The sequence below is a fragment of the Mesocricetus auratus genome, unplaced genomic scaffold (assembly GCF_017639785.1).
Source record: "Mesocricetus auratus isolate SY011 unplaced genomic scaffold, BCM_Maur_2.0 Super-Scaffold_100006, whole genome shotgun sequence".
Lineage (NCBI taxonomy): Eukaryota > Metazoa > Chordata > Mammalia > Rodentia > Cricetidae > Mesocricetus > Mesocricetus auratus.
The window spans coordinates 78273119-78289947 of NW_024429190.1; the positions used below are offsets into that span (position 1 = coordinate 78273119).

General features: G+C 41.2%; 1 pseudogene; it reads left to right on the forward strand.

Annotated features, from left to right (window-relative positions):
- The first annotated feature begins 304 nt into the window (after nt 1–304).
- LOC101843604 lies at nt 305–1017 on the forward strand (annotated as a pseudogene).
- The last annotated feature ends 15812 nt before the right edge of the window (nt 1018–16829 follow it).

The following is a 16829-nucleotide window of genomic DNA, read 5'->3' on the forward strand; positions in this document are numbered from 1 at the left end:
ATAGAGATGTCATTGATGAATAAATGTTCTGCATGAGATGAGGGATTTGAAGGGTAGACCAAGAGAGAGGGTGTAGAGATTGTTGTGGGTGAAGTCTAGACCAAGAAAGGTGATGTGAATATTATCATGGATGAATTCTGTCTCCCATAAATGTACATGTTGAATCTTAACCCCTTGACTTCAGAATGAGGCCATTTCAGATAGAGCCTTCAAAGAGGTAATTAAAGGGAAGTAAGGTCATTTAAATGATGCTGGTCAGAGCCCAATACTTCGGTCCTTACAGAAGAGGAGATTAGAATACAGAATGACACAATGGAAAGGAAGATCATGTGAACATATAAACACAAGAAGGCAACCTTATCTGCTGAACAAGGAAAGACCATTCCTGTCACATTCCGATTGCAGTCTGCCAGCCTCCATAGTCCGGGAAAATATAAATTTTGGTCATTTAAACTACTCTCTTGCTTTTCGGCTTTCGGCTCAGAGGAGGCTACAGTGCAACTTTCTTTCCTCGGTCTTCCCGAATCCGGCTTCATCCGACACCAGCTGCCTCCACCAACGGTGTCAAAGTCGTGTACTTGAGGTGTACAGGAGGTGAGGTCAGCGCCATGTCCGCCTTGGCCCCCAAGATCGGTCCCCTGGATCTGGTGACGACATTGCCAAGGCAACCGGTGACTGGAAAGGCCTGAGGATCACAGTGAAGCTGACCATCCAAAACAGACAGGGCCAGATTGAGGTGGTGCCCTCTGCCTCTGCCCTGGTCATTAAAGCCCTCAAGGAGCCACCACGAGACAGAAAGAAGCAGAAGAACATTAAACACCATAGAAATACACTTTTGATGAGATTGTCAGCATTGCTGGGCAGATGCAACACCGATCTTTAGCCAGAGAACTTTCTGGAACTATTAAAGAGAATCTGGGTACTGCACAGTCTGTGGGCTGCAATGTGGATGGCTGCCACCCTCATGACATCATTGGTGACATCAACAGTGGTGTAGTGAAATGCCCAGCTAGTTAAGAAGCAACAAGAGAAAATATCTCAATAAAAAACATGTGATAATAAAAAAAACAACTTCTCTCTTTGTCCTTTGCTTTGACATTCCAAGGAGATTCATTCGGGAGACACCAGGATGAGCTAGCAGGACAAAGACCAAGGGCAGAGGCAGAGCCCAGAGTGAGAGCAAAGAGTGAGTGGGTAAGCAGTGCAGGCCAGAATAGGACCAGGATGATTCATTACATTTTAACTTTAATTCTATTAAAAGTCCAAACCATTGTTAATGCGGTGCTATCTACAACACCCTGTGGCTTTTTAAAAATACTTTGGTTGTTGAAGGAGCCAAGGCATTGAACAAGGGTAGCAATGTGATTTAGAGAAATGTTCCTAGTTGCAAGACACAAGAAAAGAAGAAAAAATGAAACCTTAGACGGGCGCCAATACCACAGTGAGTGAAGATCCATGAGCAGAGCAGCTTCTCGGACCATATTTGTGACTGAATAGTCACAGATGAACACCCTTGAGATGCTGGACTTCTGTCCTTATAGGCCCAGACAGGTTTATAAGAGCCAGTTAATCCTAAGGAGATGTGGACAAAGGACAGGACTCAGCAGATAATTGCCCCTGGGATCCTGCTTTATGCTGGTTCTCATGCTCTCACATTTAACTATAGATGGGACACCTTGTCATCATGCTCAGGTTTCTTCTGAAGAAATTCAATAGAGGATCGTGAGATGGCTCAGTTTTTAAAATGTGTATATGAGGACCTAAATTCAATTTCCAGAACCCACACAGAAAAAGTCAAGTCTAATGGCAACCTTATGATTCTACAGCTGGGAAGCAAAATGGGTGGGTCCCTGGAGCCTGCTAGCCAGCCAGTCTAACCTACTTGGCAAATCCCAGGCCAGTGAGAGACCCTGTCTCAACAAAGCAGATTACCCTATTGCAGGATGACATGCAAGGTTCACATGTCGCTCTGCCTTCCACATTCATGTGGACCCACACACCTGTGCTCCCACCCATATATAAACACATATGTAGACACAAATATCTTTTGAAGATTAAAAAAGGTTTCTATAAATTAAACACTTTATGCTACACTGGCTTAATGTGAGCAGAAAATTGGAATTTAGGTGCCATGCATTAAATCTGTCCCTCCATATTTAATAGGCAATCAAATTATGCCTAGAGTAGTGTCTTGGTGCTCATCTTTGTCATGATAGCTATATTGGTAAATGCCCTTGGGTGTTAATATGAAAGGTGCTAAAAAATGAAAGTGGACTGATAAAAATTCTATCTTCAACTGTCTAAATACTTTAGTATCCCTGAAACATGCTATTTTAATGTGGAAAACAAATTATTATGATAGAGGGTTACTAGTGTTTTTTTTAAATATTGCACAATGCCCACCCCTCCGTCTATGGTTCCACTTACTTTCATTAGCTCAGTTATCCAAGGTCAAACATAGTTTAAAACTATCAGTTGCAAAATTCTAGAAGCAACAATTCATAAATTGTGCATTGGGTAGGATGATGATATCCCACCTCATTCTGCACAGGACACAAATGATGCCTTGGTGTGCATGTCCAGGTTGCAGGCTAGCCACCTATTAATCATTTATCAGCCCTCAGTTGTCAGGCCAACTGCCACAGTATATTAATATTCAGATGACCTTTCTTTACATATAGATTTTGTGAAGTGGCAATTAAGATATTCAAAAGAGAAACCATAATGTGCTTATTTCTCAATGAGAAGAGAAAAAAGTGTATGCTGATGGTACTACTATCTCTACACATTATAATAACATATTTGGGGAGACCATATTTATACAGCTTCTACTACAACATGTTGTTATAAACTCCCTGCTTACATTCAGCTTGTTAACCACGCCTAAACAATAAATTAAATGCTACCTTGGGCACACAAACAGAAAAGGGCAGGAATGCAGGATCTCAGCTCTTTGTGGCTTCAGGCATCTCCCAGACGCCTTTGAACCCAGCCAACTTGAATAGGGGAAGCTGCAGTACTTATCTCTCAGCTACATAAGTGTTTGACTTTGTGAAGACAAATTTTCATCTCATGACTGGATTTCCGAGGGTTGTTTTCACAGCTTTGTCGTTGGCAATTACTATTGCAAGCAGTACTCAAACCTTTACTTGAATACTGCCCTTTTTATAAATGTAGTTTCATTGGCTACAGCTTAATTTTTTAGTGCAGTTTCCAACTTCTAAAACTAGGGCTTGAGCTGCACCATTTTTTAAAACAATTTTTTTATTATTTTTAGAAACATACTTATTTATATATCCATCCCCCCATTCCCTCACCCATCCATCCTCCCATGCTTCCCACTGATGCCCCCCCCCAACCCATCAACCACCCACTCCCCAGGGATAGTGAGACCCTCCACAGGGGGTCATCAAAGTCCATCACATCATTTGGGGCAAGGCCCAGGCCCTCTTTTCCGTGTCTGGGCTGCAATAGTATCCCTCCATAGGGAATGGGCTCCCAAAGTCCATTTGTGACCTAGGAATAAACCCTAGTTCCACTGTTAGAAGTTCTGTAGACTGTTTTGGTCTCCTAGCTGGTGTTGCACCATTTTTGTCAGGTCAGCATGATGTGCCCACATGCTGAGGTGAGCTATTGACTCATCTTCCTGAGCTCTGTCTGCTTGCCACAGGGGAAAGGTCTTCCTGGATGAGCTGTCCTGGTAGACTTCTCAAAGACTAACTCCATATGCAGAGAGATGGAATAAACCAGAAATGTTGCTGATGTTTTATTCATTAGCTCCAAGGTACTTTCTTAAAACATAGCATACTTCATACCGGTTGGGAACTTAACTGGTTTAAGTAGAAATATCTTTAGTCATCAACACCTTTATGACTAGTAATTAAAAACAGTTTCTATATTGGACAACACAGCATAAATGATATTGATAAATCTACCATGTCCAGCCTAGCAATACATTCCTGACAAAATGATATTTTTAAAACCATTCTGGGCCAGGGAGATGATAGACAAGTAAAAGTGCTAGTCGTCAACACCTGATGATCTGACTTCAATCCTTGTGCCCACATGTAAAAAGCTAGCTGTGGAGGCCAGCACATGTAATCCCAGGCTCCTATAGTGAGAAGGGATGTGGAAACTGGAAAATTAGCCAGAATTCCAACAGATCATGGATTTGCTAGCTTGAAGCAAGTTGTGCAGCAGAAACAAGGAGAGAGGTCCTGACTCAACAAGGTAGACTGTGAGAACATTTCCCCAAAGTTGTCCCCTGACCTCCACAGATGTGCCATAGCATTCTTTCTCTTCTCCTCTCAAAACTAAAATTTTAATAAAATTTTTGATCAATGAAATCAGATTTAGTAGGCAGGCTATCTACTGCTGTGAACACTCACCAGGATCCAGTCTTTCCTTGGGACATTTGTCCATGGCAACCATCACTCTCTAGAGTGTTTTCCCTTTGAAGCCAGCTCTGGTCAATTTTTTAGATTCCAACTTACACATCACCTCCCTCCAGAAGTCTTCTTTGGTAATCTGCAATGATTGAGTACTTTCACTTGGATTTATTTTTCTGTTATTATTTTCTTTTCTCTCCCATCCCTATCTAGCCCACTGTGTGTGAAAAGAATGATATTAAACACGGTGAGAAGATAAAGACACTGTTTCTTTTGGGAAAACTCATGAAGGCTTTGCAAAAGAAGCACTGTTTGTATCATGATGAAAGAGACGCCATTTCTTCTCATCATGGTAGCTCATGCAACCAGTGTGATCATTCGGGAAGGGGGTAGCAATTGGTAGTTTGAGCCCAGGTTCCTCTCCTCTATTTGTTTTGTGCAGTTGCTGCCCATTTGTCGAACCCCACCCTTTCACTAAGTTGAATTTATTCCTCTCCTTTGCTCACAAACCATTGAGGTTACTGAAAAGCTGTGATTCATCACATACACCTAGGCTCCTCTTAGGTAGAGTGCTGCAGAGTCTCTTGGTAGGAGTTTTCCAGGAAGGAGCAGAAACACTATAGCAATCTGTTGACGGTGTAAGTCAAACCAGACACAGATCATCTCCTGTACTTTGGAGCCTCCTGTACCTTCCAGGTCATCCCACTTTGGACCCAGACATATAGTAATGAGTCAGTCTCACTGCTCTTCTATCCAACCTTTTGTTCTTATTGCAGTCCTAACAGGTGCTATGAAGTCATCAGCAGTAAATAATCTGAAGCATACAACACACACATGAGCAATTGGAGGCATTCAACCAAGCAAAGGCTGGTGTTGTATCCAAATTCCAGGAATAAAGCAATAGCACCAGAACGTGGTATCATAAAAAGCTGGAGATGTTGCTCAGTGTTAACCCAGCATGCAGGATGCCTTGGGTTCCACTGCTAGAGCTCTATGAACTGCTCTTTGTGGCACACACCTCTAGTCCCAGCACTCAAGGGGAAGAGATGGGAGGATCAGAACAATGTCATCCTCAGAAACACAATAAATTCAAAGCCAGACTAGGCTACATGAGATTCTATAAAAATAATAAAAATAAAGCACACATACACAGCACACACACACACACACACACACACACACAGAGGCATACACACAGGCGTCACTGGACTCACTATGAAGTAGTCACAGTCAGCATGGACTCAGTGCTCATCAGCTCCTGATCACAATACTGTCCTTTCTATCTGTCCCTAGAGTGATGCACCCATCCCCGCAGTAGCATGTCAACTTGTTGCTCCAGCCAAATGAGCTAGAAACAATAATGTCAATCTATTTGAGTCAGCAAAAAATCCATTTCATTCTGGAGGAAGAAAGTATGATGATAACTTCTCTGAAAGTAAATACATCACTATGTGCACTTCTCTGGATATGAACACATGTACAAATAATATAGTTCAGTTGTTCTCAGCTACTCTTTAGTTCAAGGGTTCTTGTGTGGGAAATCCTGCATAGACTCTACCTTTCATCAGCATCATCACAACAGGATTTACAGCCTGCTGCAAAACAAGAGCCCCAGCAATGACAATGAATGAGTGAATGTCCAGTCAAGATGTAGCTGGCAGATACTGGAGCCCATACCCTTGAGGGAGGGAGGGAGGGAGGGAGGGAGGGAGGGAGGGAGGGAGGGAGGGAGGGAAGAGAGAGCTGCTTATATTAAATGCTTCCTATCTAAACTATTTTTAAATGCTTCATTTGTTCTTCTCATGGAAATGATGATGTTGCCCGATTAGGGCATGTGCTTATTGCCATAAACAGCTCATGATTTTCCATCTGTAAAGAGGTGTCATATGACTTCAGCAAGCTAAAACCTCTTTAGAAACAAGGGAAAATAAGCTGAGTATTAACCATGGTTCCAGGCCTAATATTTCTCAATGTACCGCTTATCTGTATTTAGTAATTCTGATTTACTACAGATTTAGCAGCCCCTTTTCCTACTGTATCCTCTCACAGGATACAGTTGTGTTTCCCCATCATGTAGGTCTAGAATGTACCTAACAAATTGAGTTCTGACTTGGAACACACTTACTGCTGCCTTACTTTACGTCTCATAGTTGTCAATGATGGTGTTCTCTGCTCGTAAGATAAAGCCTGTTGTAAAGCAGCACAAATCCCTTCCTTCAATGTGTTCTATAACTTTATACGTTTAAGTATTTTCTCCATAGTTTGGATTTCACAATGCTCTAAATAGCACTTGTCATTTTTTGTTTTTTCTTCATTTTGCGTTTATAGTGTGTGTGTGTGTGTGTGTGTGTGTGTGTGTGTGTGTGTGTAAGATGAGGGAGGTACACATGTGCTACAGAATTCATGTAGAGGTCAGAGGACAACTCCATGGTTCTCTACTTCCACCTTTACATGGGTCTCAGGGATCAAACTCGGGTTTGCACTGCAATCTCTCTCTCTCTCTCTCTCTCTCTCTCTCTCTCTCTCTCTCATTAAGACAGGGGCACATATATCATTTATTTTTGGTTGGCTTGAAGTCTCTATGTAGCCTAATTTCTTTGAGCTTTCACCCTGCTGCCTCTAATTCCTGGGATTTGTTGGGATTAAAGGTATGTATACACCACCATGTCCCATTTATGTATTGCCAGGAATTGAACTTCCAGTGTTGTGCATGCTAGCCAACCACTGGAGCAGCTAAATCATATTCCATCTCACACATACCTCAGTTCTGAGAGATAATAACCTGAATCTTTAACTAGGTGCTTACTGGGTCTCAGACATTTGGTTAAGCTGTATACGTACATGTCATTCCATCTTAATAACACTCTGAGGTTGTGATCTCTCTCTTTTAGTACAAAGAATTCCAAGGAAATTAAGTCACATATATAAAGAAATCACTACAGCCTTTGGGTTGAAGCAGTCTGAATACAGAGTTCTTGCTTCTAATAGCTGCTACACAACCATGTCTTGGTAACCATAGGTATTGGTCCTATGACCCCTTCTAAATCTGTGGATGCCCCAAGTCTTTATATAAATTAATGTAGCATTCACATATCACCAGACATCATATATAGTACATAATAGAAGGTAAATGTTATGTGCATAGTTATTGTATTGGGTTGTTTCAGTTATATACATAGTTATTTTATTGAATTATTTAAAGGTGACTGGCAAAGATTTTCACTTTCTGAACTTGGGTGCAGAATCACAGTACTGACTCTGGCCAACGTGTGGCATACCAGCAATGTCTTGGGACTTTGATGAAAGGCCTTGCCTTCTTCACAGTTGATGTCAGAAAGCAGTGGCCTCTGGAAATTCCAGTTCAAAGTTTAACTTTGCCTAACCAGCCAGCTGACAAGGTTGCTGGCAATGAAAATGCACAACACTTTATACCTCAGTAGCTCTGGACAGTGGCAGCCCCTCCCTTGCAGGGAATTTGTTTGCTTATGGGTCATTTACCCCACTCTATGCCTTCACAGTGAAATGATTCATCTCTCTGTTGTCAAAGAGCTCGCTGCTAGGTTGTGCTATTTGTATTCTCAAACACTGTCTTCTGTATTTTTAAAGGTTTGTGATTTTGTGCAAACCTCTGTACTAATGAACTTCAATATTATGAAGAGTAAGTCTAAAAATTACTGTTTTTCTGAGGTAGGGTCTCACTCTGCATTACAAGCTGGCCCGAAATTTACTATATAGCCAAAACTGGCTTTGAACTCACAGGAATCCTCCTGCCTCAGTCCAGTGCTAAGATTACAAGTATGAACCACTGAGTACCCCTTAACCACAGCTGCTGTCCCTCTCAAAGAACATGATTTTATCACATGACTCAGCACTGTCTTCCTGTATTCTTTCCCCTTTATTTCAATCCCCTTTCTCTATTTCCTTGTATTTGCTTTACTCTCTTTCCTATTACATACTGTTTTTTAAAAATTATTGATCTATAAATGATAACACTGCTCTTACATTAGAAAGCAAATTGTGCTCACTGAGAAGGCAGAGAGAACCATGGTGTTTCAAGATCATATTCTACATGCTGTTACCAATGAGAACATGGAAGAGGCTACCAGGTCCCTACCATACATACGGCAAGCACTAGTGCCAAAGGAACAGTTGCTGTTTTGTTTGTTTGAAATTTCATGAAGGAAATGTCAAAGGGGTGAGTGTGATTCCTTGATTTCTTAGTATTCTTCTAAAACTTCCTAGGATTCCTGCATCAAAGTCTAAGAAACTAGACATTATTGTGAGTACACAAGACAGAAAGAACTCAGCATAAACTATTGCCACATGAAAGGTCAGAGAAGCCTCATAGGCTTAGTGAGACAACATCAGGGACATGCTGCAAACTCTGAATCAGACAGAGACAGGTCATCCAAAGAGTGCTGGAACCATGAGGTAGAAACATCCCTGGTTAGGGATGCTGGTAGATGCATCAGCGGAAGGAGATGCCTGCTCCCCCCTTCTTGCTGCCCTCCTTCCTTCCATTATCATTCATTTACTGAAACTAGCCAAGGCAGAGTGACCTGGAGGCTGAGGATGTAACCCACATCACCATCATACCATTGATCCAGAGCCAGGAGGACTGGAGGGCTGGATCTGGGAGTAATCGGGCAATGTTCATGTCATGAACTTTCAAAAATTTACAACTTCCAAAAATTCAAGCACCTTAATATTAATAAGATTTTGTATTGTGAGACAAATTACTTACAAGAAAAAATGGATCTGAAGATCATTACATGGACATCCCTAATATCTTTGATATAGTCAGTGCAGATTGAAATATAAAATACTCATTACCAGACAGAATAGAAACAAAGTAGAAAGCACTGTGTTGTGTAGTTCAAAAGCAAGTCCATGCATCCACCCTACACATAAAATACAGTTTATCATTCCTCAAAAATAATCCCATGTGACTGGAAATGATGGGAGAAGGGCACAGGAGCCAGTGAAAGATGGTGCTGAGGGAAAGTCAGGAGGGCAAGTCCTGAGATGTTTACAAAAAAGGGTGATTGGTTGCCAAGATAGAACCAGATGAGGTCACTGCATGAACGGCTCGTGTTCACTAGGTAAAGCATAGGGCACCTAGGCACATGATAGTCTGGCTGTTTACCTACTCTGATGTTTCTTGCTTTAAAAGATGCTTACTATTCCAGCTTGACTAGACTCTCCCCTGCGTCTGATTGTCTCCAGTATCCTGGGAGGCTGGGGAACAGGCAAGCGGCTCACTTACCCTTCCTCAGACCCAGCTCAGCCTTCCGTTGTTGGGATAAGACTCTGCATTGGGGTCAGAACTAATGGGAAGGATTGGCTCACATTTGAGAGGAAGAATGGACTAGGGCTAGGAAGATGGCTCAGTGGGTAAAACACTTCCTGTTCAGGCATGAGGACAGAGTTCAGACACCAGAACCATAAAAGGTCAGGCTGGCATGTAATTCCAGTTATCAGAGGGAAAGCTAGAGCAGCCATAGGGAGAGACTCAACTCTGTAAGCAAAGTGGGGAGTGATGGGGGGAAGACTCTTAACACCACCACCTGGCCTGTAGACACCAGCACAAGTAAATGTATACCCATCATACATGTTAATACACTTCTACATATCCATGTATCTCACACACACACACACACACACACACACACACACACACACACACACACACACACATGAAAACAAACCCAGACAGATGTAAGGAAGTGTATATTTCACTCATACCATGCTCCCTGGGAGACCAGTCTCCACCAGCACAGGGCTCAAAGAGAAGTCACCGAGTCTGCATGCATGCTAGACTTTTTTATCTGAAGGGGCTAGGGGAAAAGATACTCACGCTCTCTTTTGATGGTTTCCTTCTGTATTCTTCATTTTATTTTCTATGTTCTCTTATCTCTATCTATAAATGTCCCTTCTGTCTCCCTAGATGTTTTCTTTCTTCTAATTCTCTTGATGTCTTCCTCCTAACTCTCTCATTCTTGATGTTTTCCTTCTAACCCATTTTAATTCTCTCTAACTCTATCTCTTTTCTTTCCCTTACAGCCTATATATCACAGCAGAATCTTTCAGGTAATATAAAAATTGCAATGTAGTTATATTCTGTTTTTGAATGACTACAAGTAAAGAAAACCTGCATGTTTTCCATATCCCTTACATGACTAAACATTTTACACATTAAAGGTGAAAAGCAAATTATCCCAAGAACCCACACACACTCATACCCAAGCAACTTGTTATAAATTAACTGTGCAGGCAAGCAAGCTGTTCTTCTCTGTCAGGTCTTTACTGGCACTCTGTGTTTTGCGGTTACAAAGAAACGTGATCTGTTAAGGAATCTTTAAGATTCACAAATCTAAACTTTTGCCTATGAAAAAGTACAAGTCAACCTCTAGTTTAAATATTTAGGGCGCATACTCACTCATAAATATTTTTATTTTATATCAGGAGAATGAGGGTGTAAATGGGTATAAGGAATTAACCATCACCTTTCGTCATCAACTAATTGTAACACGAAAGGTTCATCAGCTAACCATTGAGGTGCTTTGCTCTTATTCCCTGGTCCTAACGAGTTTCTCATTCAACTACATGACTTTCTAAAACTTTAGATTATTTTCTTGGGTTTTTCGCCTCAGAGCTACTTGACAAAAGCATCTGGTTTAACTTCAAGTTATTTTCAAAGCTTTGTTTCAGCTACGTTGCAAATCTGTGAACACATCTCCCAACATTAAGATTAGAAGAATTTAAACTACCTGGGCTACTGGGACTCAGTTGTTTTTCTTAATCATTAACCTAAGCCACTGTCTATACTGCTTTTCAATAGAAACCCATGTATTCTAGCTGTGTGACACTTCCTTGTTTTATTTTTTTATAATCAAAACTCTATTTAAACTAACATAATTATTATCAGTTAGGAAGTACACTTAGGAAGAAATCATCTCCTTCATAATTCACAGGTAAAAATTCCCAGTAGAACGGGATGCTTCCTTGAGAAAAACACTAAATTACAGGCAGTGGGGATCTCCCCACACCTATTCACAGCATGCCGGATACCAGAGAAAGATGGCAGCAGCAGACATGTGAAGGTACAGCAGAAGCAAAGGACATTCTGGGGTCTGGAGTCTCAGGGTCTTCCCTATCTGATATTTATCCGTCAGACATTCTCCTCCTGGTGGGCTAACACCTTGAACTTCAATTGCCACCTGCTGCTCCTCAGACAAAGCCATCAACACACTCAGAATAAAAGGAAGCAATCCTTTTCCAAAAAGGGCCAGGCATTAAATATTTATGTCTTTGCAGACTATGAGAGAGAGACCTTTCATGATGAATTAGTCCCACTGTTACAGCTGATAAATAATTGGAGAATGTGGTGATCTTCTAATAAAAGGACCCTTCTAGTTGGATATATCTTATCCCCCAAGGATGACTATGTTGGAGATTTGGTCCCTAGTGTGGAAAGTTTGAGATGGTAGATCTACTTAAAATGGGGTGTCTGTAGATCATTGAGGATGTGCCCTTAGAAGAAATTATGAGACCCCAGTATGTTTCTGGCTTCCTGGTTCAAGATATAACTTATTACTATGTCATAGACACTTTCTTCATTGTTATCTCCCACACTGTGGCACCATCGGTTTATTGTCATCTGTCATACTACACTATGCCACCAAAGAGAGATCTCCACATCACAATTAGGCTGATATAGGCATTGTGCCCTTGACCCACCCTCAAAGCCATGAATCTTGTGAGCTTTTTATTTAAAGGTTGGGCTTACTTGTTATTCTTCATAATAACAATAACAACAGCAGCAACAACAGCAACAAAAAAATTCTGATGAACACAAATTTTATTTACCAAAGTACTCTGTAGACAGATAGTCCCAAGGCCTGGCTGACACTGGTCACATGCCAGAATCACCATAGTTAAAGATAAACAGATTAGGAAGATGAAGTCTTTCAGTCTGGCACCCAATTAAAAGCATTCTCAGATTAGAAAGCAGGCAGTGCCAAGAAGAAACAGCTTCTCTCACGGTGCCATTCTGCTGCTGCTTCCCGAGTCCCCTGAGCTTTGACCCTGCTCAGGGCAGGCAGTCCTTCTTATTTGAATCACATGTTTTACCCGTGTCTATATTTATGACTTTTTGTACCTCTAGAATTTGAGTTGTAGAGTTAAAACAGAGCCAGCCGTGTGTTCCCTAGTTCTTTGGGGGAGTGGACTAAGAGCTTGACCTTGTCTCCTGTCTGTGAGGATGCACTCACCACACAGGTCAGGATCATAAGAAACAATGGCTGCCTCACACTTCGTGAAAAGAGGATGTTTTGTCACAAACTTTGATGGTCCCACATGGGAGGCCTCACCCTCCCTGAGGAGTAGATGCTGGATGGGATGGGAGTTAGTGGGAGACATGGGAGGACTGGAGGGAGAGGGAACTAGGATTGATATGTAAAATAAGATTGCTTTTAATTTAAATTTGAAAAGTTCATATAAAAAAGAAAACAGTATGTTTTAGGTAAATGAGTGTACTGTACAGAATTATTATTGTTTTCAAAAGTGTAAAAGTAACATGGTTTTCATTTATTTGCATGCCAGCCTAAAACTACAGGAGTTACATGAGCTTAACCCTTCTCCTTCTAACTTCAGTGTGCCAGATATTTAAGGTATAAAGTGGATTTCCAAGAGACAGAACTTGGTGAAACAAGACATGTTTGAAGTCTTCCTGGAGATTAAAGCTCGACAGCTTGTGTCTGGACTAGTTCCCATAAACAAAAATAAAAATGAAACCCCAGTCTGAGGAGCTGCAGAAAAGCCACTTTCTGGCCCAGCCTCTGCTTCCTCCACAACCCAGACAAGTGGGTGGACCAGCTCTGCTGATGAGGAGCACAGAAGATTTCAGAGACTGTAGTGAGAACTCTGGCTGACCCCTTGGCCAACTCCTGATCCACAGACCAAACTCCCCGAAGGGTCAGAGGATATCGGTGAAATACACAGGAAAGGGTCTAACGCTGGCTCTCAAACATAACAGTTTCTGGTCTAGCTTACTGTTTCCTCTAATTATAGTTATCCCCACATTAGGGTGGGAGAGGGCTCTAAATTACTCAGAGTTCCTAGCATTTACCACCCACACAATATTTGATCCGGTAACCAGATCCTAGTTAGCATATTAGTAACACTGCATGGATTTTAGAAATTAAGGAGGAAAAAAATAACAGTGCTAAACATGTAAGCATGACATTTTGGTCACATGACTTAGTCCCACGAATCTAGTGACACAGGTTTAGAACTCAAATCTATAGATGAGCAATATTACACCCCAGTGTTGTATTCATTAAGACAGCATCCTTGCCACTAGGCTCCCTAAAATTGCTTCCAAAACTTCCCATTTGAATAAACTGTGAGGGAGATAAGAAAGACAACCAGAGGTGCTTTCTATCTGGGAGTGAAACACATCCCACTATCAAGAACTAGTCGCCTCTAGATGCTTTCTAGGTGGCAGGTGTAGAAAAACAAAGGTTTTTATTTGCATTGGGTATGAGCTTGTCAGAGAAAACTATTCACTCTCATCAACACACATATAATGTAGCAAGCACATGTGTGGTAATATACACCCGTGTTAGTATACACACACTTGTGTTAGTTTGCACACATGTGGAGGCCAGAGGACAACTTCAGACTTTATGTCTCTCAAGCTGTCTATATCTATGTATTTTAATATTTATTTGTGTATTTATGTATTTATTTATTTGAGACAGGGTCTCTCACTGTCCTGGGACTCACCAAGCAGACTGAACTAGCCAATGAATCCTGAAAATGCAAATGTCTCTACCTCCCCAGGACTGGAATTATCAGCCTATGCAGGCACACCTGGCTGGCTTTGTCTTTGTTTCTTTTTCTCACTGTTTGTTTTCTTTGTTCATCTTTCTTTCTAGGGATGGTTCTATGAATCCAACTCAGATCTTTGTGCTTAAAAGGCAGTCACTTCACTGACTGAGCTATCTCCTGATCTGTGCCATGTATTTTCAAGGAGTGAGTAAATCTGATAAACAGACATAACTGGCATAGTACTTGGCTTCTGGTATAAGAATCTGGGAAAAATTCAAGTTATAATGTCAAATTAGGTTTGTTGTTAGGAATATTTGACACAATGGACACTTAAAAGATTCTATACAATATAGGAGTTCTGTAAACCATGTAAACTTGTCAGTATTGCAATTGTTATCTTGAATAATCTTGGTTTTGATCAAGCAGAGGTGGGTTGGGGGTTTTTTCTTTCTTACCACAGAAAGAAGTGAATGCTGAGAGCCCTGTGATTATGGAGAAATATTTATAGAAAGAAAAACAATAAAATTGTTTTAAGGGTGACATGGGTAGAAAGAGCACAGCATTTGGTCACAAAATTTCTTTCTGTGTAACTCTCCAACAATTCCATTGGATGCAAAGTGAAGTTAAAAGGTTGTCTGGACATCACATCCACGGATGCTTGGAAATGAAGAGGATATGAGTGTGGAAAACAAAGATCTAAAAACAACTCAGATTATGGTCAGGCTTGATATGCCTGATCTGTTTGGCAATAAAATTGCCCCCAAAGCCACAGACTCCCTTTTCCAGGAAAGAAACAAGCCAGTCTCTTTGGTTTCAATCTTCTACTCAGGGTGTTACAGAATCTGACCCACATTGAGAAAATCCATATCGTGGGAGGTCAGGAGAATCGTTCCCAGCACATGAGAGACTGACAGTAAAGGCATTTGTCGGGTGAGTTCATGCTTCTAAAAATATGGCTTGGAGGTCTGCAAGACAGCTAAGAGTAAAGGTAGATGAGATGGCTCCTGAGGAATAACACCCAAGGTGACATCTGACCTACACTGTACAGCACACACACACACACCACAGTGTGATAAATAAAATAAAAACATAGCTTGGTTTTTACTAGTATATTAATGTTTGTTCCGTTTTATCTTCATTTAAAGTAGAGGAAGCATGTATGATATTGTACTACAGATTAATATCTCAATTTTTCAGTTTCCTGATGACTCCTGTCCTATCGCTGCTGTCTATTTTAGCCCCTGGCTGCTCCCCCTATTGTAATGTCAATTGATAGGAGATGCCATTCTGTAAATCTGTCTCTTATTGGTTGTTGAATAAAGCACTGTTGGCCAATAGGGAAGTAAGATAGGTGGGACTAGGAGTCGAGCAGGATTCTGGGAAGGAGAAACACAGGGAGTCACCATGTAGCCACCATAGGGGTAAGAAGTCCGGACCCTTTCTTCGGTAAGAGAAATACTTAGATTTAAACAATTATGGGGTAAATACTTAAGTCAGAGATAGCCAGTAAGAAATCAAGCAAAAGGCCAAGAGCTTCATAAGTAATATAGCCTCTTGTGTGTTCATTTGGGACTGATGCGACTCGGGAACCAGGCTGGTGGGAAGGCTTCCCTCTACAGTCAATATTGTATTTTCAGGAAATTAAACACAAATCATAGAGGTTGAGAACTGAAATTGACCTTAAAATAAGCCAGATCAACTCTGTCAGAGAACAGAGTCCAGTGGGAAAGGGGGGAACATGGTGGTGCTGTTCTCAGTGGGGACTGGAGGAGATGTTTAAGATGGGGCTTTATGAAAGCAACAGAAAAAATTTCAGCCATTTACCCTGCCTAAGAATAACATGTTTATGGTAGAAAATTAATCTGTTTCTTTGCTGAAAATAAATCTTGACATATAAGCTGCAGAAACATCATGGAATTTACATTTTATTAAAGATTCATACACTAAAGAAGAAATCAAACATGTGCTATAAATTATTTATGTCATGTATGGGACATTAATGCCAGTATTCCTCAACAGTAAACAGCAAGCAAGCAAACGGCCCTAGCAAAGTGGAGTTTGAAACTATTCACCTTAGCCTCCTTCATAGGGTTCAGATTTTGTCTGTCTGTCTGTCTGTCTGTCTGTCTGTCTGTCTCTCTCTCTCTCTCTCTCTCTCTCTCTCTCTTAGTTTGCTTTCAGTGTTCTGCACTGAAATGGCCACATTTTTTATATTAAGGTGTCATGGATAATCTACCAAATTTTAACAAGTGTTCTCATAAGTTGATTTCATAGACTGTTTCTGTCCCTTCACACGTTCTAGAAAACATCTGTCATTGTTGCTTATTGCTACAATTAAATTTCTGCACAAACGAGGACCTGTGGCTTCCAGAAGCTTATCTTACTGTTGGAAGCAGTGTCCTCTCTCTTCTGAGTCTCTTTGATGACCACTGCCTGTATCATTACTGTATAGGTATAGATTTGTACACTCCTACGATGGGTGCTGGGTGAGAAGAGAGGCTTCCTGTCTGAGTCCAATCCCATGATGCTCTTCGTTTGAGCCTCTCTGTCCACATCCCGGAGTTCCCTTCTTAACCAAGACCCTAACCCCAGTGACTGCACAAGTTC